The following is a 26,673-nucleotide window of genomic DNA, read 5'->3' on the forward strand; positions in this document are numbered from 1 at the left end:
GTGTTAACACAACTTCAGGGGCCCTGGGACCCCCTGTCAGGGCACACCTGGAATGTAGCCATTGAAGAGCTCCTTTAAAAATCTCCCTGTTCCTCCTGATGGGTAGAATCACAGCCTCTGAGACAGGAGTCCCATACTTTTCTCCTTTGCTAGAAAAGCAATAAAACTTTTTTCTTTTTCTCAAAACTGAATTGAATTGGCATGGGGACAAGGACCAAGCTTTGGGTTACACCTTGAAAGAGATACATAGCAAAAGTTGAAAGCTGTAGTTCTAGTCATCTCCCAAATTTACTGATGAGGAAATTGAGGTCCAGAGAAGTAAACTGACTTGCCCAAGGTCACACTGCAGGTAGTAAATCAAGATGTAAAATTCAAATTTCCTAATATGAAGTCCTGTGCTCTTTCTAACACACTCAGTATGTAAATATAACAGCCAGCACTGAGTCAAGAAAGTTCTGAAGAAAGCCCTGGTTATAGAAATAATAATAATATTAACAGTTAACCTTTCTAGAATATGCGTTTTTAAAATATTTTTAGTTATAGATAGACACAATACCTTTATTTTATTTATTTATTTTATGTGGTGCTGAGGATGGAACCCAGTGCCGCACGTGGGCTAGGCAAGCACTCTACCACTGAGCTACAACCCCAGTCCCTATGTCACACATTATTTACGGTCATTGCTGGCTATATTCCACTTCCTTTAGAGTGCCTTCGCTTTCTTCATTCAAAAGTCTCTGAGTGTCTTTTGAATACACTGAGAATCTTTTCCTATTTACCCACACTTTTAAATTCAGGTCTATATGATCTCTTTTTTTAAAAAATAAAAACTTTATTGATATATAATCCACATACCATAAAATTAACATTTAACTAGTGTTAAATCTAATTTTAGATTACTTTCACTTCTCCCCAAAGAAACCCTATATACATTAGCAGTCACTCCTGATTGCCCCCTTCCCAAAGCCCTGGCAGCCATTAATATACTCTGGCTGGTGGGGCGTGGCTGGAAGAAGTGGTTTACTGGGGGCGGCACTATGGGGTATATGTTTTTTATCTGATGAGTGGAGTTTCTCTCCCTCAGCTTCCTGATCATCATGCCCACACTCTTCCACCATAATGTTCTGCCTCACCTTGAGCCCAAGGAATGGAGCTAGCCTTCTGTAGACTAAGACCTCTGAAACCTAATATGCATGTGTTACTAGCTGAGGCCCTGGAGGTTAGGAGCAGATCACTGCAGGAGGAAGAAATATGGGCTGTATTAAACCAAAGTGCTGAAAGTCTCCAAGAATTATTCAGAAAAGTAAGCATAACTGATCCTGCTGCCCTTGGCTTCATCATTTCGCCATGGTCTCTACTGTTGCTACCATATGGTAGTGTGTCATTTATAGATAAAAACATTTCCAATCAGGATCTTCGGGCATTCACTGCAAAATCAATCTTCAAAATCAATCTCTAACTTCTCTCTCAGATGTTGAAAAGATCCATATTTATTCTCTTGGAATGACATTGTATTGGGGGGCTGATCGTGAAGCACCTCAGAGCCAACCTATCAAGCTTGGACATCATCTCAATAGCATACTCCTTGGAATGTGTGAGGATGTTATTTATGCTCGAGTTTCTGTTTGGACCATCCTGGATGCTTGCAGTGCTCACATTAGAAATAGCAACTGTGCACCTTCATTTTCCTATGTGAAACAGTTGGTAAAACTTGTTCTGGGGAATCTTCCTGGGATGGATCAGCTTTCACATAACAGTGAACAAAAGCATGATCAGAGCCAGGCTATTCGAGACCGACTAAGAGGAAAAGGATTACAAACAAGAAGAAGCTCTACTTCTGATGTACTAGACATACACAAGGCTCCATTCTCTCATCAGACCTTTCTTAACAAAGGGCTTAGTAAATCTATGGGACTTCTGTCCAGAGATACAAAAGATGAAGAAGATTATTTCAAGGACATTTCATCAGATAATAATTCTGGTCATGAAGATTCTGAAAATACCTTTTCCCCTTATCAGTTTAAAAGTAGTGGCCCACATAAAAAAGTTATCCCTGGCATTGATTGATGTGCTTCCCAAGAAGTTTTGGCTTCATCCATGAACTGGCTTTGTACTGCTGACAGAGACTTTTCTGGGGAGACTGGCAGATACCAACATTGTCACCCTGATACAGTAGCAGGGCAGACTTTAACTACTCCTAGAAAAAAGGAGGCAAGGAACTCAGATGGAAGCATAGCCTTGGATATCTTTGACCCTCAGAAAATGAATCCAGCACGTCACACTCGAGAATTGTCCATCTCCTCGGCAATATCAAGTTCTTTGGACCGAATTTGAGAGAGACAAAAGAAACTTCAGGTTCTGAAGCCATGAATGTAGAAGAAAGAACCCAGAGGTCGAAAAAAGTTGCCAATAGTGTCGGCAAACTGAAGAAAAAGAGAAAACATAGATTAGTAAGAGAATGAAAATATGGACACATAAAATACTATAAGGACAATTATAGAACATCACCAAAGAATGGAAATCAGATTAAAAATTATTTATGGTCTTACACCGCTTTGCCAAAAATAGTAAAATAGTAAATTAGATTATGGAGTGTGAAATTGTTAGCACAAGGCACAACATCTAAGCAACTGTACTCAGTTAATTGAATGGACTTATTAAGACTTCCTTTATACAGTATGAAAAACATTGCATCTTGAAATTTGGGTTTTCTCCCTGACCTTGTTGGTTTTACTGTCCTAAAATTGCAATTCTGTGTTTGTAGTTTGGTTGTTTCCTTGGAAAAGTCCCCCAAAACAGTAGCATGGGGGTTCTGTAACAAAAAAACAAAAGTACTTTGGTCCCCTTTGAAAACAACAGTTCTTGCTAAGTAACTATTTAACTTGTGTATAATGTATTATGCTGTTAAATATAAAGTGGTATTAGATGAAAAATATATACTCTGTGGCTATAAATTTATTATAGACATTTTGTATAAGTAGAATCATATAATATGTGGTCATTTGGGGTTGGGGTTATGACTCAGTGGTAAAGCACTTACCCAGCATGTGTGAGGTACGGGGTTCTATCCTTAGCACCACATTAAATAAATACACAAACGTTTTTTTAAAAATATGTGGTTATTTGTGAATAACTTCTTTCACTTAACATGTTTTCAAAAATACATCTTGTAGCATGAGTTAATATTCCCTTCCTTTTCAGAATTGTACAGGATTCCATTGTATGGATATACCACTTTTTGTGTGTTCATTCATCACTCAATGGATTCCTTATTATCTCTTTTGTGAATAACTATAATAGCATTCTGTCTGGTGTTCTTACTTTCATTATTCCCTCTGCTCTACCTACTGTCATTAGAAATACTTCATAAAAATACTAATTTGCCTTCACTACTTCAGTGGTTCCCTTTTCTAAGCAGGAAACCACAAACTCAACTACTACTAGAGGCAAAGTAAGTGATCCAAAAGAGTGAAAAAACATTTTGAGTTGTGGGTTCAGAGGTCAACTGGAGAGTCAAAGCTCTGCTTAAAGTTATTAAGATTCGATTAAAAAAGAAAAAAATCATTACACTCACTTCTCACCTAAAAATAGTTTCTCTCTCCCTCCCTTCCTTTCTTTTAAATGAAGTTTATAAAGAAAGGGTCCTTATTCATGATTGCCAGATAATAACTATCAAGAAGTAATGTGTCAGAACACAAATTTGCACACAGGCCACCATAAAATTATGTGCAAAGTATTTCTATAAGGACATCTGCCTGGTAACTGTCCAACCTCAAGCTGAGGCCACTTTTATTTGTAATCATTGTAGCCAAGGAAGATTGTTATTTTGATAATTTGGCAGGTACAAAAAGCTTTGTCATCATATCTTATTGCTATTCTTATTTAATGGTCTTAGTTAACAGGTAATATATGTTTTTGTTTGTTTTTAGTGTCTTTGATTCCTTTCTACTCCATGGATCATTTTAGGGAGAGCAGGACCCCTCCCAAAGGATAGAGTAAGCCATGGTATTATAAAGTAAAGTGAAAATAAAGGTGATTTTTAGGACCTTCACTGAGAAGAGAGCAGGGAGAGCTAGAGTGGATCTGAGAAGGGGTTCTGCGTGTTGCACCATATACTCAGAAAAAGGTACCAGGGGCAGGGAGAAAAACAGACAAGTTCCAGCAGCGCCCACTCATACCTGTGGCAGCTTAACCTGCAGAGAGTTCAGCAAGCCTGTCAGAGAACGACTGGGGCACCACTGGGTCAAACTTTTCTGTGCCTTCATTGCCCACTAGGTACCCTGGGTCTAATGTGACTCCCAAAAAACCCTTGCCTTCAATGAGAGAAGGTATTAAATATAAAGGCTTTCATATACATTTACAAATTAAAAGGTTGATCATCAGTAAAATGGGTAACCTGGTTAATCATCAGTAAAGTGAGTTCATTCCTCCACTCCACAAGCTGGAAGTTAAAAAAAAAAAAAAGATTGCTGTGTGACTTCCCACACTAATAGAGGTTCAGAGCATAGGGGTATAAAATGAGATGGGCTTTAAGACAGGGTACAATGTGGATCAACAGTAAAAACAAAAAGCCTTCAGATATGAGAGATCCAGATTCCCAGTTTCATTAGCTCTTCCTGGAACATCTCCTTCAGCCTGTCCTTAGCATATTGCCATTCTGTCAATGGCTTAAACCACCTGTGAGCCAGGAGACTCCAGATGATGGAATTATGAGCTGAGTCTTGGTGCTGAATTGATGCCGGTGTGACACTACACAAGAATTCAACTTCCCGGTTCCTCGTCTACCTGGAACAGCTTTTGGACATCTGGAAAAGCTTTAGACCAGGTGCCTTGTCTGTTCACAACACAGCTTGCCTCACAGTGCCCTGAGAATAAAGGTAAACTGCCCAACCGGGCATTCCTGATCCCAACCCAGTCCACAAGAATTCACACACACCAGCCCCTCTACCTGTCACACTCTCCAATACCTCATCAAACTTGAGTTTAAACAGGCCCTAGTGTACATGGTCCTCCACTTTCTTAACACAGGGACCTGATAGGTGGCAACATATGCAGCCCCTCCCAGGCTCTAATATTCTGCACAGGGCAGAGGGCACATGGTGGGGACAACTGCTGCTCTTGGGCCTCCTGCTCTCATTACCTCTGGCTGAACAAAGTGCTCCCAGAAGATGCTGACAGACCCAAGAACTGCCAAAATGGCTGCCACAAGCACGAGGCTAGAAGTCCCTCCAAAAGCATGCGGTCCTAACAGAAGCACCCCTTCTGAACGCTCATTGGTTCAGCAGCCTCCAGCAAGGTGTAGAGCAAAATCATGCAAAAACCACAGGCATCTGGCTCCCAGTAGGAGAGCAAGGGTTTTTGTTCTTCCTAATGGAGCCATGAGCAGATTCCTGGGAATTTTGTCTGCCACTGAGCACCCAAATGTTTAGAGACACGCCATTCCATACGCAGTAAGACCCCAGAAACAAAAGCTATCATTTCTGCACGGACAAAGGCTGTCAGTCCAAACAGGCATTCCCAATACAGACTCAGGACCCACGATGGAAGGCAGGTGGGTGCATCTATACTCTCCATGCATGCGGCAAAGACCTGTGAGTGGCCTTGGCTCCTCTGGGTTGACTCAGAAGGGGGCAGGGACAAGGTCAGGTGGGGTTGGTGCCCCAGGGCACCTGATCTGCCTGTTGGGCTGCAGTTGCTGGGATCCATGTTTGCCACCCTCACCTTCCCTTAGAGGCTTCTCCACTCATAGGGCACTGAAGGGATTATCATTACAGAGACTAGTCATGCTACCTCAAGATATAGGCCAAGTCCCAAGGACCTAGGGTCTGCTGCCTAATGGTCTACGTGGCCTCCACTTGCTGGTAGTCCCACACCAAGGCCGCCTTGTCTGGACTCCTCGTGACTGCTTGAAAAGGTTGAGTTGGTCTGTGTGGAGAAGAGTCAACATCTTACCCCAGATACAGCAAGTGGGGAGTCTGTGCAGGGAGCTGCCAGATTTGGTCCGGTTTTAGAGGTTCAGTCTGTGGTTGGTAGGCCCCTGTCACTCTGGGCCCAGAGTGAGGTAGAACATGATGGCAGAAAAGTGTGGCAGGAGAAAGCTGCTCAGCATCTGACTGCAATAAAGCAGAGAAAGGCAGGCTGCTTTTTCTCTATGTCCTGTCTACAGAAGAACCAAATCACTTAGAAAATTCTTTATTATCTCCTGGCCCCAGTCTGTCTTCTGTATTCCCTGTCCCTGCTTCTCCCCATCCTCCCCGTTATCTTCTACCCCATGCTCCAGCCATATAATGCTATTGGGAGGACCCAAATTACCTTTTGTACTTTCTGGTCTTTGTCCCATTTTTGTTCCTTCTGCCCAGAATGCCCTCCCTCTACTTCTCTTTCAAGAGTGATAATCCTCCATCTTTTAATATCCTGCTTGGAGGTTACCCACTCTACCATCCTTTGTAGTATACCTTTATTATCATACCTACCACATGGTAATGGAGCATTGTAGGTGCACATCTGACTCCCCCCATCACCATCATACTATATGCACCTCCAAAGAAGGTATGCTGTTCTATAAATATTTTTTTTAGAAACCAATTAGCTTACCTTTGGAACTCTTGTGGCAGTTCATTTGTTTTCTTGTCCCAAATACCATGTGTCTACAGCTGACATTGTTCTCCGGCTAGTTATTTTTTGGATATAGATGATCCTTTCCGTCTAACAGTCCTCAGATAGGAGGCTCCTACTACCACATTTGGTCAAGAAGAAGGGAGATTTCCCTGCCTTTCTCTGGAGCAAGTATTCACTGGATTCCAGGGAAGGTTTAAGCAGCTCTTGGTCCAAAGCCATCTGAAGTTGGCGTGTCAGCATCTGAATTTGGATATTGTGATCCTGGTCCAGCTACTTCAGTCTCTCACACTGCATAGGGATGAGTTTCAATATCTAGGCCTGGGAAATGGGGTAGAATGGTCCCAACTGGATGTTCCCTGGAACTTTGGAGAGTTTTCTGTGTGAACTTCCCTCATTCCCCAATGTTCCCCCTTCCCTCTTTCCTCACAGTCCTTTCCTCCTTCTTTGTTTTGACCTTCTCCACCTCAGTTTCCTTTCTCAGTTATTTATCACAATAGAAATAATCAACTCTCAAGACCCATTAACTCTTCCTGACTTTCAAATTTTTCAGTCTCAGAGAATCTGTTAAGCATCAATATATTTTCTCCTTTTCTTAGTTAACAGCTGATGTAAAGAGGCCAGGGTAGGATGTCACAAGAGTAAGCTTTGGTCATGAAGACTATAGGGTATACTAATGATTTTCTACTCGAGTTTATACGCTTGTTCACCCCTGAAAATATCTGCAATTAAACAGATCTTTCTCTGGTGATGAGAAATTCACTTTTTAAATATACATATATACACTTACATATATGTGTATATAATACAACATGCATTATAATATTTTACGTGATTCAATTAAAGTATGAAAAATTATTTAGTGTGAAAAGAAATTGCCTACCACCCATTTTTGTGAATAAATTTTTTGGAAGACAACCACACTCCTTCACTTAGATATTATTTATGGCCACTTTTGTACTGCAGTGGCCGAGTTGTTGCAATAAAGTCTATGACCTGCAAAACCAAACATATTTACTCCCTGGTCCTTTTCAGAAAACATTTGCAGTCTCCTGTCATAGAGAAATTAAGCCTGTTAGGGAAAACTTGGGAAAGCATCAAAGAGCTGATGTTTGAACTGGGATCTTAGTTTTACTTTTTCAGGTGTAGAAGAGGGGAAAGGAGATTATAGGCAGACCAATCATGGGCAAAAGTTAAATCAAGATATGGCAATATAAAAGAATTATACACTTTAAATGGACTAATTATATGTGAATACAGATGTTTAGGTAAAAAATTGCCTGTTTGAATTGGTCCATTATGATTCAATGCTCCTTTGAGTGGGACAATTCTGTGTTGTGCATTAAAAGATGTTTAATCTCCCTAGTTTCCATTTATAAATGCTAGTAGAGTACTCCAAGCTTTATGACATTCAGAACTACCATCACACACTTCTAAACACCTCCAGGAGTGTGGTAACAAGTTCACCGAGAGCCACTGGCTTAAGCACGGGGTGTATGCAAGAATTGGTAGGCAGTGCCAGACTAAGGAGTTCAATGCTACCTACTAGTTAGTCCTCCTCCAACTCTACAGTTCAAGGACTAAGACCCTCCTCTTGGGAAAAGCTTCTATGTCCCCATCGTGGAGGTCTTTCCATGAGATCCCAATTCTCAGCCTAAAATGGAAAGCCAGGAAAGAAGCAGATTGTTCCATAATTCCTTACCTTACTATTGCCTATTCTATAAAACACTGACCACCTTACCAAACTGTGACTAATCAAAGTGAAAAGAAATCAATACGATCGTATAGACACTGCAAGAATATGCTAGTGAAAGGACTGAGTCATTAAGTACACAGTAGCAGCTGGTAACCTACCCTATAAAACTGCTATTAACAGGGTGATAAGGCATTTTAACACTCAATAAATAAGACACTACTAAGAATGGTATGAATGCATTTATATGTTCCAAAACCCCAGAAAGTGAGAAGGATTTATTTTTGACAGTGCTTTTAATTCTTGAAACTCTTGTCTTTTCTACATTTATTCACCAATGAGAAGCACAAAACATTCTCATTCTGGAGAAGCATTCTCAGGAGGGAGTGGGTTGACAATATTCAAATAATAACATTTCAACATGCTAGGGATATCCAAAGGTAAAAATAAAGGTCACCTCCCCAACTCTCAAAGTCAGCCAACTCTAGTGCAGTCTAAGTAACAATAATGTTTCCTGGGACTAGAAAGAAGAGAATGTGTGGTTTTGAACAAAATGACAGCTACACTGTCACATCGGCTGTTAGGTCTTTAGGCCAAAGTAACTCCATCTTGAAAATCAGCAGCTGCCTACCCAGGCATGACCTTCCCGGTAAGCCCACCCCAAAAGAGTCCCTAACTACTGAAACCACCGCAAAGACGTCAAGTAACAGTCACAGGGCCAGACCGGTTATTTTTTTCTACTCCATTGTACATGACTATATAGTTTAGAAGTTCTTCCTGCAGGTACTGCGCCTTGCAGCAGGGCATCCTGGCAGACTCTGTCAATAAAGCTTTGCTTAAACTCAGAGCTATGTCTCTTGTGGATATTTGCGCCAGTTACCCTAACATTGGCTAGGGAGTTAGGTTATGTGTCTGAGAACACTCAAGGACAAAGTTAATTTTCCCAATATATTGGTGAGAAGGATTTAGTGAAGTTTTAGCTGCTTCAATTTTAAAGACCCTTCCATGAATATTTTGCAATTATACTCCAATAAGCGTACCTTCTCTTAGTGCCTCTGTCTCATTCACAAATTAAAACAACATTTTATGGGTTCCAGTTTACTCGAAATTGTTGTAATTATTGCTTCATTGATTGCAAACCAGGAACAACCCTCTTCTCTTAAATACAGACAGCTGGGCCATCTGTTCCCTATGAATCATGTAAACAGAAGACTTGAGAGATGGATTTAAACACTTTCCAACCTGGTTCTGCCTTATTTCAAAAATGCAATCAACTGTCCAGAGATTTAACAGATGCAGTGCTTAAGATCTGACCTGCCAACTTGAGCCTCTTGTGTAATATAGAAACTTCTAGTTAGCAAATGAGGTCAAAACCTCTATCCTAGTCTTATTTGTTTTTCTTGCTCATTTAATTAAGTTTTTAATATATAAGAAAGACATAAATAGGAAACAAAAATTCAAGCAGTATAGAAAGGTACAAAATGACAAGTAAAATGCTCCCTCTCTGCCCCTTGCTCCCAGACAAATTTCTTTAGACCTTTGACTTTTCTGTGTTTAGTTATTTTTAATGTTAATTGCACTTCTTGTTTTATCAACTTTAATCTGCATTGAGAAAGACAATGAATTTGACTCCCTTGTTTTTCTCTTGATGAGATCAAAACCTTAACTCATGAATCCTACCTCTTCTCTCACCTTTGAAATTTTTGTGAGTCTTTAGTTTTTATATTAAGTTGAAACTTCAGAAAACATACCTAAGCCTAATTGGTTAATCCATTCCCTTGGTTTTTGTCTTATTATATTGAATGCATTCAAATTTAGTATTTCCCTTTTTGTAGTCTGCACTTTTTGTCATATTGAAGAAATATTTTCTTGCTGCAATAAAAATAGTAGTGAAAATACTCTCCTATATTTTATTCTAAAAGTTATGTTTCTTAGGTTCCTAAACCATCTGGAATTGATTGTTGTTTGTAGTCCGAAAAAGACATCGAATTTCATTTCTTCCATATGAATAATCATTTGTTTCAGCACCATTTATAAAATAGTTCACATCTGCCCCACTGTTTTACAATGCTACTTCTGTTACAAATCAAGTGTTTATAACACTGTCAATAGAAGTATTAGTCTGTCTGTGAGATATCTATTCAGTACTTTTAGTCAATTTGTTCGAAATAAATTGCGGATCTTGGGGGCACCATGCTCCGAGCCTTGGTTTTTTTTCATCCTTAAATAGGGAATAATAATTTCTTACTCTAACTACTTCAGAGAGTTGTCACAAAAAGCAAATGGAATAACACCCATAAAAACACTTTGACAAATCAAAGTATTACTCATATCATGCAACCATAACATGCTGGCATCAAAGTGACTCTAGACATCACTTAGTTAAGCCCTTTATATTTACAGAAGAGGAAACTGGGGTTTAGAGTATGTAAGTGATCTGCCACCTAGAAGTTACCATTATGCTCTTAGATTATACTTCCTGAGTCCTCAGCCTAAAGCAAAGGGCATTTTAGCCAATCCCACTAAAAGATCAAGTCGAGAACTTAATCCTGAAGGATGTCTGTTGGACACTCTTCATGTTTTCCCCAAAATGTGACATTTTTATTTATTACTTCCTGTATCATATGGCCTATTTCAAGGTTGAATGGTACAAATGCAATTTTGCATAGGCCACCTCTGATTTAGCAGCAGAGATTGATATACATCATAGCCACTTAAAAAATGGCATCTATCCAGTTGGCACCTGTCACACAGCTATTATGTGCTAAATATAAGGCACAGGTGATTTATATTGTTACTTTAGGTAAACACAAGAACATCTATTTATATAAACTGGCATCCTGCAAATTGGCAAACATACCTAAACAAGAAGACAAGAGTTTGATTTAAACATTAAATAGCAATAAAAATAATTAGAAATTTACATTTTCATTGAGTTAGAAAAAACCTGTCTCAGAACTGAATTTGGGTTGATACTCTGCAAATAGATAATAATAGGAAATGTAAAGTGTGGTTATAAAAGCATTATTTTCCTTTTGTGAAAATACATCATTTTCACAAAAAGATTTAACATACCTACGGGTTAAGGATTAATAATAAATAAGACAACCACTCCTATATCCACCATTTAGGTTAAAAAATAATGTATTACCAATAACTGAAGAGACTTTAGTATGCCTCTCTGCACAGGGCACTGCACATATTATGTGCTCTGACTACACAGCTAGATAATAATATTGTCAAAGAGAAAAAAACAAACAAATCATATTTGCTACAACATATTTGTGCTTTTGATTATGAGATTCCCTCAGGCTGGAATATTTGTTGTTCCCGCATCTTCTTGTTCAAAACTGACCTCCTTTTTCAAGGTTCAAGTCAAAGGCTAATTCTTCTGTGAAGCCACCCTTATTTTATCAGTCCTGACTAATTTAACCTTCCTGTATACTTTCGCAACATTTTGCTCAACACTGATAACTCATTTTGGCATGCATTTTATTCTGCTTTGTATTGCACATTTTTATATATTTGTCTCTTCCACTAGATTTTAAGGAACTCCTAGTCCAGTAGCAGACTTTCTCTGTTCATCATGTAGAATGTTTCAGTCCCCATGGCTCTTGGTTCAAAGTGGTCCTTATCCCTTGATATTTTCCTGGGAAAAAAGGTAAATAGTCATTTTTTTCTTACTTACCACTGATGAAGCATGCATCATTTGAGTCACAAAGTCCTCTTAAGACATACTCCACTCTAGGCCTGTAGTATAGTTAATAAGTATATTTAAAAATTGTATTATCTTGTGCTCCATCCAGAGGAGCGTTTGCACTGCAAAGCACAGAAAGCTATCCTTAAGATGTACCCCCAAGGCTGGGGTTATAGCTTAGATGGTATAGCACTTGCCTAGCATGCACAAGGCCCTGGGATTAATCCCCAGCACCGCCAAAAAAAAAAAAAAGTTGGACCCTTAAAATCCAACCACAGAAAATGTTATGGAAAGTTTTGTGTGCTTTTTGGAGAATGCTAGCCAACTACCACTAAAATTTGTGTCTATGTCTATTACCTGTTCCTCAAAATCTGTTCTTACTGACTCTATGGAAAAGAAGGGATTTTTTAAAATATAGAGCTTTATTTTCACCATCTTATCAGCCAGTTTCATAATCAAGGGTTGTCCATGCTGAATCCCAGAGGTGAAGTTAGATGAGTAGCCATATATTTCCGATACACAAGATGTTGGAGGAGCACTATGCTGATCTGGCTCTTATTCTAGTCTAGGATGACTCAAGGGAGGAGCAATTTACCCAGTCATCAATTGGGTTTCCTTTTTTCAATATTGCAGACACATCCTTGAAAATACCAAACTGCTAAGTCAGCACTTTGAATCAATTTAGTCTACTGTCTAGACCAGGTTAGGACTCTAGGAACATAAATTCCAAACTGAATATCAGGGCATTCACCACTGCAGTTTTCTTAGCTATGTTGCTGAAGCCACGTAGCAAATCAGTGACACAGCTAAGATTCAAACTCATGTACTTGTTCAATGTACTTGTTCATGTACTGAGTTCAATACAATTGACCTCAGAGGTCAATACAATTAATATCACCATTTTGCAAATGAAAATTTCAAGGCACACAGAGGTTAAGGGTTTTAGTCAGATTTTTCATCACTGACTAGAAGACCTGAAAAGAAAAATTTGAGAAGAAAAGTTTATTTGGCTCATGGTTTCAAGGGACCATAGATAGCCAACTTCATAGCTCTGTGCCCAAGATGAGGCAGAACATCATGGCAGAAGAGTGTGAAGGACTCTGTACTTTGGTTCTGTGGCCTGCACTCAAAACAACTACCTGATACAGACTCTCCAGACTAGAATGTGTTGTAATAAGAAAAATGCTTAATAGTCTTTGCTTCTTCTTCAGCCAGACCATCAAACAAACCTCTGAGTTCCCAAAGTGATTTGTATTCAGTGAGACTATGTTCTGTGAACAAACAGTGCCTGTGAGGTTGACTTTCCAGTGATATGATTTCCTCCTAAAATCTTCAGTCTTTATTCTTCTTCAATCCTCAATCTGAAATTCCCTTTAGTTACAGTTTACAGGTCAGTTAAACTGAAATCCTCAAGGACAATTAAACTTTTATGGAACATTAAAAAGCGGCCTCAAAACAGGTTTTTATAAAGAAAAAGAAACAATTATCAAAATATGAACCATAAATATTGCTAACATCAAAGGGTAGGGGTTAGTAAAGCTAGAAAAGGAAATTTCTGAATATAAACTTGGCCTACATCAAGATTCTTGGATAACAATAATAATTATTTAATACTGACAATGTGCCATGAACTTTCATATGCCATGTACATGGATTGTTTCATTTAATCCCTACAATAACTCTCTGAGGTCAATACAATTAATATCACCATTTCGCAAATGAAAATTTCAAGGCACACAGAGGTTAAGGGTTTTAGTCAGATTTTTCATCACTGACTAGAAGACCTGACAAGAAAAATTAGAGGAGGAAAAGTTTATTTGGCTCATGGTTTCAAGGGACCATAGACAGCCAACTTCATAACTCTGTGCCCAAGATGAGGCAGAACATCATGGCAGAAGAGTGTGAAGGAGGAAAGCGGTTCAGGACAGGGCCACCAGGAAGCAGAGAGAGAAAGAGATCAAGACGGGCTCACCAGGGATAAAATATATAACCCCAAATGCATGCCCCTAGGGACACACCTCCTCCAACCACACCTACCTGCGTATAGTTACTCTCCAGTTAATCCACTGATTAGTTTATAACTCTTGTAATCTCATCTTTTCACCTCTTAACTTCCTTGAATTGTCTCTCACATGAGTTTTGGGGGGACACCTCATATCTAAGCCATAACATTAAGTAATATTCCAAGGTCATTTATTGGCAGAACCAGGATTTGGATGCAGGCTAACTGGATCATGAGCCTGTGAATTTAAACATCATATATGATAGCAGCTTTCATTGATAATAAAATATGTGAGACATAGTTCTAAGCACTTCTAATGAATTATAATGATCCTCTTACAATCCTTGGGAGCCAAGACCATTATTTACCCCATTTGTCAGATTAAGAAACAATGGTTCAAATTTAAATAACTTTTCCAAGCAAATCAGTGACAGCCAAGATTCAAACTTATACTTTAGTTCTATGACCTGTACTCATAATAACTACCTGATATTGCCTCTCTAGGCCAAACAGATATCATTAAGCACATCTAACAGATAAGGAATTGATGTCCAGTGCCTGAAGTGCCACAGGGTCCCCGAATCTTTTCTCTTTTTTCATTAGGTTGCCTGACCCTTCTCCATAGAATCTGTCCTATGGTTTGGGATTTTAGTCTGCAAGGCCTTCTGCAGTTCTGCCCTTGAGTCAAATAGGTAGCTAAAGGAAGGCTTCTCAGTCTTTAGTTATTCTACAATAGTCTGGTAGATTAGTTACTATTCTTCCCCAATATTCCAAAGCAGAAAATTCCTAAAGACTTGATCTAAGAAGATTATAAGGAATGAATAGCCCTAGAATGTTCCTTCCTAACCTTCCTTCCCCTCTCCCTCTTCAGGTCTTACAGGAAATATATTGGTAATTATCACAGGAAAACTAATCATTCAACCAGTGCTACCTAACAAATCACCCTGAAATTATTTTAGAAGTGACAGATGAGCACAAGGTCCTGGAAGGCACATATTCTTGCTTCCTTAATTGCTGCCAGAATAAAAGCATGAGGCAAACAATATTGAGAATCTTAACTCAGAAATTCACCACCTCAGAAGGCAAAAGAAGCTGTATATATCCCTATTAAATAGGCTTATTGGAACCTTGTTTACTCAATATATTAATTAGAGATGCTAATATAACCCAACATCTGTGAAAATCCAAGAAGACATCTGTGAATTACTGAAACAAATATTTCATATTTTTACAACCCTTATAATAGCTTAAGTAGCTCAAGGTAGTTTTTAAACACTGGAATTTAGCCTTCTAATATACTCAAAACATAAGAAAGAAGCAAAAGTTTAGTCCTTCCTATTTAAGTTAAAGAGACAAAAAAAGACAGGTTACTGTTATATGTTTACACTAAAGGTTCTACACAGAACTGATTCTAGGTAAAAATATGAGGGTGAAATTTTTCTTGAGGCATTCTGCATTTTATTTTACCTCTTCACATTCTGTGACACCCTCTTCCCCACATATAATGGTCTAATCCAGGAAACTTTTATTATGGCTTATAACATGGACCAGATCCATATTCTATGACTCCCTATCCACATTCCTTACCCTGGAAATAACCTGGGTCCCATTTAAATAGGACTTCTTACAAAGTGACATGAATGAATGCAATCTGACTTCTGGGAAGAGATATGATGTATATAAAAGTACCAGTGGTTAAAAATGGATGTAGGAAGACATAGGAGTAGAGCAACAAACAATTTTATTTTTCCAAGAACTGAAGGGTTTCCTGAAACATGGAATTTTCAATTCTAAAACCAGTAAAGTCCCAGACAAACTGAAACAAGTTGGTAATTCATGGAGTATTTTTATAATTATCAAATGACTAGGAAAAAGACCTAAATGCTCACTGATAGAGTAACATTTGAGTACATTTTGGGACCTCATTTTGTAGAATATTACCTCGCTATTAAATTTCTATGTATTGAAAAGATGACTGTGGGAATTTTTGTTGTTATTGAGGTGCTGGGAATCAAACTCAGGGCCTGGCAAATACTAGGCAAGCACTCTACCACTGAACTATATGCCCAGCCACTTTTTAAATTTTAGTTTGAGATGGGGTCTAAGTTGCCTAGGTCATGAACTTGTGTTCCTCCTGCCTTAGCCTCTAAGTAGCTGGGAATGACTATTGGAATTATTAAATGAAAAATAAAACTATGCAATTATACGGTTGGTACGATACCATTTTTGTGAAAACTTAAAAAACAGAACAATAGTCAGGCGCAGTGGCACCTGTAATCCCAGCAACTCAGGAGGCTGAGGCAGGAGGATTATGAGTTCAAACCAGCCTTAGCAATTTAGCAAGGCCCTAAGCAACTCAATGAGACCCAATCTCTAAATAAAATATAAAAAAGGGCTGGGATGTGGCTCAATGGTTAAGGACCCCTGGGCTCAATTCCTGGTAATAAAAAAAAAAAGGACAATTAATATAAAAGGAAGTTGTCATGATTATATTTACATATTAGGCTCAACCCTAAAAAATGAAAAGAAAATAACTTGACACTCTAAAATCCATTTTTGTGCTGATTAACACAGGGATGGTCTCTTCATTTTGAAATATTAGTAAAGCAATTATTAATAGTCATTATGTCAGGCCTAGGAAATTTGAAAAATCTATCCTAAATACACAAAATAACAAAGAAATCTGGAAAAATTTACAATTCTAGTGTTATACCAGAAATCATGTAATTATTCAAAGACAAATGAAAAACATGAATAATGGAATGAAAACAAATAGACATTCTTTTCAATTTCTTTTAAAGTGGCCTAAAAAGGAAGTTCAAATGGAATCGTTGGTGATGGAAGTGAAGAGAGTAAAAAACATGTGAGATAATGTTATCTAATAAATAAACGTTTAGATGAATAACAGTGTAGAGTTGTTTAAATTTAATAGTGGAATAGATCTTTAATGTGAACAAGTTCAGTGTATTTACATACAACAAATGAATAAAAATGATTAGAAAACTCAATGTGTGTGTCTATGGCCATACCACCCTGAGTATGCCTGATCTTGTCTGATCTTGGGAGCTAAGCAGGGTTGGGACTGGTTAGTATTTGGATGGAAGAAAACTCAGTGTGTGGACTATATTCAGAGCAACAATTGTGAGTAAATTATGTTATAGAAATAGTTAAGATTTTTGGAGTTTTCAATGTCTCAGAACATGTCTCCCTTAAATTTCAAAGGTCCTCAATATATAAAAAGATTTGAAGTTAACTACACCAAAAAGGTAATGATAGGTCCTATTGATTAATAGGGGTACAGGTTATTTTTGTTTTTATATATACTTTCTGTGTTTTCCAAATTTATCTAGAAATGAAGTATCTTTTTATAATCAGAAGAAAGCATTTAGAGTTATCACCTATACTTTACTGGAAGGATCATGAGGAAAAGAATTGCCCCAATACAATGTGGATGGAAGTGTAAATTAATGCCCCTGTTTGGGAAGTCAACTAACTATATCTGTAATAAAATTTCTAAACTTGAATAATATTTAACCCCATAATTCTACTTTTCTGTGCAGACATGTATATGTGTAAGGGCAATCATTGCAGTGTTGTTATAATAACACAACTTTGAACAACCTGGTGTTCATCAATAAGTTATTGGTTAAATAAATTGTTACATACAAACTAAGGAATAAATGAAAGTCATTTAAAAAACAAGATAAATATGTATGTAATGACACAAAATGCTATCCATAATATATGGTTGAAAAAAAAATTACAGAATGATGTGTGTGTAATACCATTCCTTATATATGCACACAAACACACACACGCACACACACACACTTGCATGAGCATAAAATAAAGTCAAGAGATACAGAAATTAAACTCCTTTTCATTTTGGTATCAGGCCTTCAACCCAGGGGTGCTTAACCACTGAGCAACATCCCCACCCATAGAAATTAAACTCTTAATAGTGGCTGTTTTATAGGGGGAGAGAGAAGAGTGGATGGAATTTCACTTTATAAATTTACATATTTTTTAGATTTTCTTTTTAAATCATAAATGTACATTATGTTATGAAAAAGTTTTGAACCCAAAGTATCTGAAAGGAGGATGGATAAATTATAGTGTATCTGCACCACAGGATACTTAGGCAGTAAAAATGACTAAACCCATATCTACATGCATCAACGTAGGTGAATCTCACAAACATAACATTGAGCAAAAAAGAAAGTTTCAGAAAAATATACATAGAGTGGATTCATATAGATAAAGATCCAGAACGTGTATAAAAACTCAAGCAACGGGGCTGGGGCTGTCGTTCAGTGGTAGAGCGCTTGCCTAGCATGTGTGAGGCACTGGGTTCCATCCTCAGCACCACATAAAATTAATAAGTAAATAAATAAAATAAAGATTTTTTAAAAACTCAAGCAACATTGTTTAGAGATACATTTATGAAGAAAAACAAGGGGATGACACACAAAATTTGAAGTTGTGGTTACTTCTGGAGAGGAGGAAGGGGCACTGAAGAACTTCCAAAATTTTGTTTGTATTTAATTCTAGACTGGGTAGTAAGAAGATGTTCATCTTATTATTATCCCTTAAATAAGCACATGTCATATATTCTGTCATAAATATGATTTATTTCATACATATAAATTGCATTATAGGTTTTATAATTAAAATTTAAACAAAAGAAAAAAAAATTGATGTTCTCCTAGAAAGCAATACACACACACACACACACACACACACACACACAAATAAAACTAATTCACGTGAAAGTGTTAGAAGTTGATTGGAGTCATAAAATCTGTTCTGAGGGACAGATGCCATTTAACTGAGGCTCTATAGAGATGCAAAAACCTTCCACCAAGGAATGAATGAATGAGTGCCATTTTAGATTTTAAGTAGTAAAAAGCAAAGGGGAATATTTTGGGGTGGGTTGGGGGAAAGGGGCATTCCTGGTGTTCCCTCATTACATACAACACAAGGGGAGCAAACACCTTCTTCCAAAGGGTTTGGGACCTCAATGACCATACAATAAAATTTATTTTCAGGATTCCTACCAGGAAACCACCCTAAAGCCCAATATACTGACTCCAGCCATGTCTATAAAAGACTTCCAGGATGACAAATCAAATTGAGCCCAAACACTTGGACTGGTAGCTGTATGATGAGTTTTACCATGTACATTCTTCTTTGGAACATTATGCTGTGAGTTCCTCTTCATTATGTTTACCTAAACCAACACCAATCACCCATCACTTTTACTCCCTCCACCACCAAAGAAAAGAAAATAGGGGGAAAAAAAGGTTTTAATTTGCTCAGACATCCTGATTTTACTGAAATGATTTTGAAAAACCTTTGTTCCTTAATTGATACTCTCCCCCTAGTAATTAAAGTATAGCAATAAATAAGGATGATGCCTTTTATATTGTCTGACAACACAGAGGTCAGGCACTCAGCCTCATATGCATCAGCTGGAGATGGGAAGCAGCCTCACGATGGGGAAACCCATCTGTCTTTATTAACACTTGGCACCAAGGGAGCACAGAATGGAGAAGAGCTCATTTAGTAAATGGCAGTTCCCAGTCTGCAAAGTGACAGAAAATTTACTGCACTGTCAGCAACAAAAAAAATAATCCACTCAGAGAAAGTTGTTATATTAGGAAGATTTAAAGAGAAAGAATTTTCAGTGATATTAGAGAATATATAAATTTCTACCTCATAATACATGACTAAGAAGAAAACAATCTCCAAGTCATTGTTCAAGTTGCCTGTTTGTCCTTTAGGCACCTCCTCTCTTGACCTCGTCCCATCTTTTACTATCACTTAAGATGATAAGCATGCCCCACTTCTACCTGATGTCTTCCCTAATTTTAATCCAAACTTCACTTTCTTACTTCTTTATTTTCTAGTGGGCATAATTTTACTCTCTAATTGTTTTCTGTACTGGTCTGCTTTACCCAACTACATTTTAAGTTTTTGGTTTGTTTGGGGTTTTTTTTTTTGGACAGAGTCTGGGTCTTAAACACTGAGTTCCCCAGCTGCACCTGGGTTCTTGACACATAATAAGTGTTCAACAAGTACTTACTATTTAATTTTTTCTGATATAAATCCCATGGTCCATAACCATCTTCACTAGGCAAAACATGGAAAAAAATTAGACTAATTTTTTTAAGTAATTAAAAACTAACCAAAGTAAGCCTGGTGCAGTGGTACACACACTTTTTAAAAAATGAAGATCATTCTTAGCAGTCACACTGTCAACATCTCCAAAAACCTTCACATCACTCAAAATGGATGCAGTTATTGTGAAGGGTCACAGAGGAACCCTGCTGAGGGACTTCAATCACATCGACATAGAACCCAGTCTACTTGGAAAGAGAAGAGGCTTCAGGTTGAAAAATGGTAGGGAAATAGAAAGGAACATGTTACACTGGGCTCCATGACAGGATGAGCCCAGTATGCTCCCTTCCTCCTCAGTGCATTATTCAGGAGAGTGGGTCTCTTGTTCAAATCTGAAACTTACTGGGTGAAAAATACACCTGGTTCAGATTAGCCAGGTGTTGCTTATTCAGTTTCTCAACCCCAGATGAATTAATCCTTGGAGGAAATAACATGGAACTTGTTTCAAATTCAGCTGCTTTGATTCAGCAAGCCACAACATGTAAAAACAAGGACCTCACAAAATTTTGAAATGTGATCTACATCCCTGAAAAAGGAACAGTTCAGTAAACTGATGAATAAGATCTAAAAGTTGTCCACCTATGGTAACAAGAGCCTAGATTATAAGAACAATTTGTGATATGTTAATTATATAATAAAAGATCTTTATTGATTAGAAGGGAAAGTTGGTTGAAGAAAATAACTTTCCTTCAGAGCTTTGAAGGCATTGCTCCAACGTTGTCTTACCTGTGAGATTGCTGATGAGAAATCCAATATCAATATCATTCTGATTTCTTTGTATGTGACCTATTTTTCTCTATGGAAGCCTTTAGAATATCTCTATACTTTGTGTTCTAAAATTTCACAAGAATATACTCCAGAAATTTCTCTTGTATTTTTTCTTTGATATTTCTCTTTCTTTTGTTCTCTTTCTTGAATTTCTATTATTTAAATGTTGGTTCTCCAAGACTTACCCTCTCTGTATCATATTTTTTTTTCTAGTGCATCTTCCTTTCTTTGGTCTTTTTGTTCTAGTTTCTTTGATATTACCTCAACTCTATCTCATCTCTTTCATTGAATTTTATGTCAGCAATCATTTTTTATTTTATTTGCATCATGTCTTTTTTCTACATATTATTTTCAAATATCCTATTCTTGCTATATGAATGCAATTTTTAATATATCTGAATATACTCTTCTAGTATTTTCTCATTTTTACTTCTCTCAAGGAATTTTTTTTTTTTTTTTAGTACTGGGGATTTGAACCCAGGGGTGCTTAACCACTGAGCTACATCCCCAGCTCTTTTTATTTTTTATTTTGAGACGGGAATTACTTAAGACCCCACTAATTTGCTGAGGCAAGCCTCAAACTTGTGATCCTCCTGCCTCAACCTCCTGAGATTACAAGTATGTGTTACCACTCCTGATCTCTCAAAGGTCTTTCTATTTATCATTCTTTCATGTTGAAAGTTTTTCTCAAATATCTTTTGATCATTGATATTTTGTTCAAATTGAAAATTGGGGAAATGAAAAACTGATCAGAAGCTTTATATACATGAATAAGGAGTTGGTCATTTTGATGGATATGCCCTAAATGCAAAAATGTAAAGGATTTTTCTCTTGGACCTGTGAATTTCTATAAAGAATGGCACTGCAATTTTTTTGGAACTCAAGGAGAATTGGATAGTCTGGCTGCAGAGCATTCTGTCAACCAGTCTGAGGAGGACAATGTGGGGAGGGGATCAACTGTGTAAAAAATAACTTCATTCAACCCCCTTTCGGCCTTATCTCTCACTTGTTCCTTTTGTCAAACAATTCGGGTAAAGAAAACTGATATATTAGGCAGTTTTGCATGACTATAATGAAAGACCTGAGGCAAATGACTTATAAATAAAAGAAGGTTTATTCAAGTTACAATTTCAAAGGTTCAGAGTCTAAATGGTGTATAGCACAAGCTCAGTGAGGGTTGCCCCTTGCCTACATCGTTTTATGACACAGATGGCAATGGTGGCTGCACATGTTGGAGCAAGCAATTACATCTTCAACCAGAGGTAGAGACAGAGAGGACAATCTCAATCTCACAATTCTTTTTGAGGGAATACACCAATGATCTATGGACCTTCCACTAGGCCCCATTACATAAAGGTTCCATAAGGTTCCACTAGTATCACATTGCTGACCAAGTCTTCAATCATGGGGTTTGGGGGGACATTTATCCAAGTTATAGCAGCTGACTTTCTCTTACTGTATCATCCCTCTTCAAGTATTCTAAACTGTGGCCTCTCCCATACTATTTCATCAATTACCATTCCTCCATCTGCTTCTTAGATTTCACCCAACTTTCATCCACTAACAGCCCCTTTCTCATTTTCTTCATCGTTTTAAAGTTATATCTTTTGTGTTCTTTTGCAATCTTGAGATATTGAGGCAATACATTCATGTAATCTGTGTTGAACTTATTGAAATACATAAATTTATTTGCATACAGCTTGAACTCTTATGTTGCTATTCCTTCCACTTCTTGGAGTAGAGCACCAAAAAGCAGATTCATTGCTGTGATAGGATCCAGCTGACACAGAAGTAAAAGATTATTTTACAGCATGAGAGACTGAAACATTAGAATAGCAAACTTTTATATAATCTCTTCTTAAGCATAATTTCTATGCATAGACCAAGAGTATCTGATACATTCTTTAGTACAATGAGGTCATTAGACACCTACTTGTCTATTCCTCCAAGGTAGTGGCTCTTAAACTGGAGAGCTCATTTAAAAGTACATACTCCGGGTTGGGGAGATAGCTCAGTCAGTAGAGTGCTTGCATTGCAAGCACAAATCCCTGGGTTTGATCCCCAGCACTGCAAAAAAAAAAAAAAAAAAAGGACATATTCCATGTTTGTACAAGTATGTCCAAATACACTCTACTGTCATGTATATCTAAGCAAAACAAATAAAATTTTTGAAAAAGAAAAAAGTTTTGAAAAGAGCATGTGTTTTAACACAATAAATAAATGATAAAGAAGACGTAAAGAAAATAAAAGTACATATCCTCAGGCCTCCGTCATGCAGAAGGCCTAGGATTGGACCACGATTCTGCATTTTTGAAAGAGTTCCCTCAGTGAGAAGCACAGACATGGTTAATAACCACTGGAAGACCAGTAAAAGCAAGGTAGGGCCATTACCATTCCTTCTTCCTCCTCATTTCAACCTCTGTTCTTGGTACATGGCTGACATTAAAGTGAATGTTTTTATAGAGTAGTTGCTACATAGCTAATCTAATGCTACCTCAATAAAACCCACCAAGCAATCATTATAAAATTGACAGATTTAATCTTTGCTGAGTAAACTCACTTGCCTAAGTTTATTAATGTGATTGATAAGATGGTAACCATATTTGGACCAATCATCATATGTAGCCCAAGTCAGAGGTTGCCATACCTTCTAAGAGTCTAAATCTATAACAACAATGTAAGAAATTACATTATACTGGTGCTAGGCCTTAGCTATCAGAAAAAGAAAGAAAAAAACCCAACCTGGTACAAGGAAGAAACAAGAAAACTCCTTGAATTTGAGCAATGAGCGCTAAGTGTTGTTGGGAGGGAAGGAGCTGTTTTTAAAAGGAAAAACTAAAGGTCTAATTAAGCCAACCCAACATTATGGATTCACTGCCTTACTTTTAAGGTCTGCAAGTCCTTTTAGAAATTTCACCCCCAAGGAAATCAAAAGTGAGCCAAATAGAGTTACTGATTCTCAAACACTAGAAGTGAATCACATAGCTTCAGGGCTAGGGCAATATGTTCTAGTGGTTTGGAGTTGCACAGGTTTGGAGTCACACACACCTGGGTTAAGAGTCTAGGTTCCATCACTTACTAGCTCTGTGACCTTGAGCAAAATATTTAACCTCTCTAAGGTTCGGTTTCTCCCTTCTGTAGTTTCCAAAGTGAACCAGGTTATCTCAAGCTGTGGTGCTCCTGTTTAGGCTGCTCTCTCTACCTTGAATACTACCCACTTCCTTTAACACTGACTCCTACTTCTCTCTCAGGTCTCAAATCCACATTGCATCTTCCTAGAAGTCTTATTTTCCTAGTCAGAGTTAGATAATGCTCTTAAGTGTCTTCTCCTCAAATGCCCTAACCATATCTTTAATCACAGTAAATATATGGTAATAGGCAGGGTTTTTTTTTGGGGGGGTGCACTAGGGATTGAACTCGGGGGCACTCAACCACTGTACCACATCTCCAGTTCTATTTTGTATGTTATTTAGAGACAGGGTCTCACTGAGTTTCTTTGCACCTCGATTTTGCTGAGGCTGGCTTTGAACTCACTATCCTCCTGCCTCAGCCTCCAGAGCCACTGGGATTACAGGTGTGCACCACTGCTCCACCACTGGTGATTTTTTAAATTGTGCTTCCTCCATCATTTAGGAATCAGTAAACTAGGGCCCACTGGCAAAATCTGACCTATTGTCTCTGTACAGCTCTCAAGATTAAATATATGTATATATACACATATATACAAATATATATGTATATATTTTACATTTTAAAGAATTAGTTTTAAAAAGAAGAATATATCATTCTTATGCGTCCCACATAGCCTGAAATATTTACTATCTGGCCCTTTATAGAAAAATATTTGATGACCCCTGCCATAGACCGTAATTTGAGAGCAAGAGCTCCTTTTTATTTTACTGTTATGTCCTACTCCTAGCACAATGCCTGGCACATAATGTACATTCTGATGCTTGCTTAATGAAAGAATGAATTAGTAAACTGGGCATGGTGGTGCATGCCTATAATCCCAGGAGCTCGGGAGGCTGAGGCAGGAGGATCTCGAGTTCAGCCTCAGCAACTTAGCAAGTCCCTAAGCAACTCAGTGAGACCCTGTCTCTAAAAAAATATTAAAAAGGACTGGGGATGCAGCTCAGTGGTCATGTGCCCCTGAGTTCAATCCCTGGTGCCAAAAAAATAAAGAAAAGAATAAATTAGTAAGTACAAACAATATTTTTAAGGTATAATTTATTATTATCTCCCAATGTCCAAATAAAATGTTCTCCACTTAGGCAAGCTTTCCCTGACCTTGGAAAAAAACTTGTTCAGATCACAGAATTTTCTATTCACATCTTTCTGAATAAACAGTTCTAAGGTCACTCTAAGTGATTAAAAAAAAATCTTGATTCAGTAATCAGTAGGTATTCAGTCTAAGAAATCGATCAAACTTTTTAGTGTTCACTCAAAAATAAGTCCCCTCAGCAGGGCACAGAGTCCCATACTTGTAATCTCAGAGGCCCTGGAGGCTGAGGCAGGAGGATCATGAGGTCAAAGCCAGCCTCAGCAACTTACCCAGGCCCTAAGCAACTCAGGGGGAATCCCGTCTCTAAATAAAATATAAAAAGGGACTGGAGATGCAGCCCAGTGGTTAAGCGCTCCTGGGTTCAATCCCAGGTACCAAAATAATAATAATAATAATAATAATAATAATAATAATAATAATGTCCCCTCTCCTTCCTTATGTTATGATTTGTAGAATATGGAGAAGGAAGAGTGATAGGTTTTCTTCTTTCTGTCCCACTTGCCAGCTCCTATGTGTAGTCTCATGAGGATAGAAGCAGAAACAGGGAAAAGGAGGTTAAGGGAATTGGTAATTTTTTCCTTAGTGGAATGACCTCCCACTCTCTGGGTCTCTGGCTCTTCTCTGTGTTCCTCAATGGATTCCATCACTGACGATCTCTCTTCTGCAATCCGAAAGACCTAGATAGGTTAATGTATTTCTATTTAGGTTGGTAGTTTTCAATTCCTTCTGCTCCTAAGAATTCAGTGGCTATCTTCCTGTTGCTGGGATCCTTCCACTCCTTTCAGTGGCTCTATTAGATAGGGTCAAGCATGAGTCTACCCTAGCTCTCTCTCTTTCTTGAGTGGCCCCCATTTGATTCCCAGAACTGTTTTGCCCAAACACTAGGAATGCAGACCAATCCCAACACAATCAACCTTGTCCTCCTGCCAAGGGCCACATTAGCTTTCTCAGAATAGAGTACAACTCCAATCTTCTGCCTCTCTACTGCAGGAAATAAATGTCAAGGTCTGGTGAAATACACTCTCACTAGGCCGGAAGTGAAGGAGGTAATCTCCCCTAAACCCATTACTCCTTTGCAAGATGGAGTAGTCTTAGCCTGGCAACAGCTCTCTGCAAAACAATGTTTTTACAAATTTCTCTTCTGACTCCCCTCTACAATAAGATTTTTATTTCTTGGAATCTATTCTGGATCATTTCCCTTATAAATTTGGTATATGATGACCTGGTTTTGGAATTTCTATTATAGGGCATCTATTATGTTTTCCTGGAAACTTGAATTTAGGTATTGTGTTACATAACTTTTACTTTTTTTTCTAATTAGGTAAGAAAACTACCCCTGCTGAAACCTCCAGTTAAGAGTCATGTTAATAAGCTCATCCTCTTTTGTCATGTACAAATTTGAGACAATATTTACTAAGCATCCATAATGTATGCTT

General features: G+C 37.8%; 1 pseudogene; it reads left to right on the forward strand.

Moving 5' to 3' along the window:
• Nucleotides 1-20,236: 20,236 nt before the first annotated feature.
• Nucleotides 20,237-20,736, forward strand: LOC124972538 (60S ribosomal protein L9-like; annotated as a pseudogene).
• Nucleotides 20,737-26,673: the final 5,937 nt, after the last annotated feature.

The sequence above is a fragment of the Sciurus carolinensis genome, chromosome X (genome assembly GCF_902686445.1).
Source record: "Sciurus carolinensis chromosome X, mSciCar1.2, whole genome shotgun sequence".
Lineage (NCBI taxonomy): Eukaryota > Metazoa > Chordata > Mammalia > Rodentia > Sciuridae > Sciurus > Sciurus carolinensis.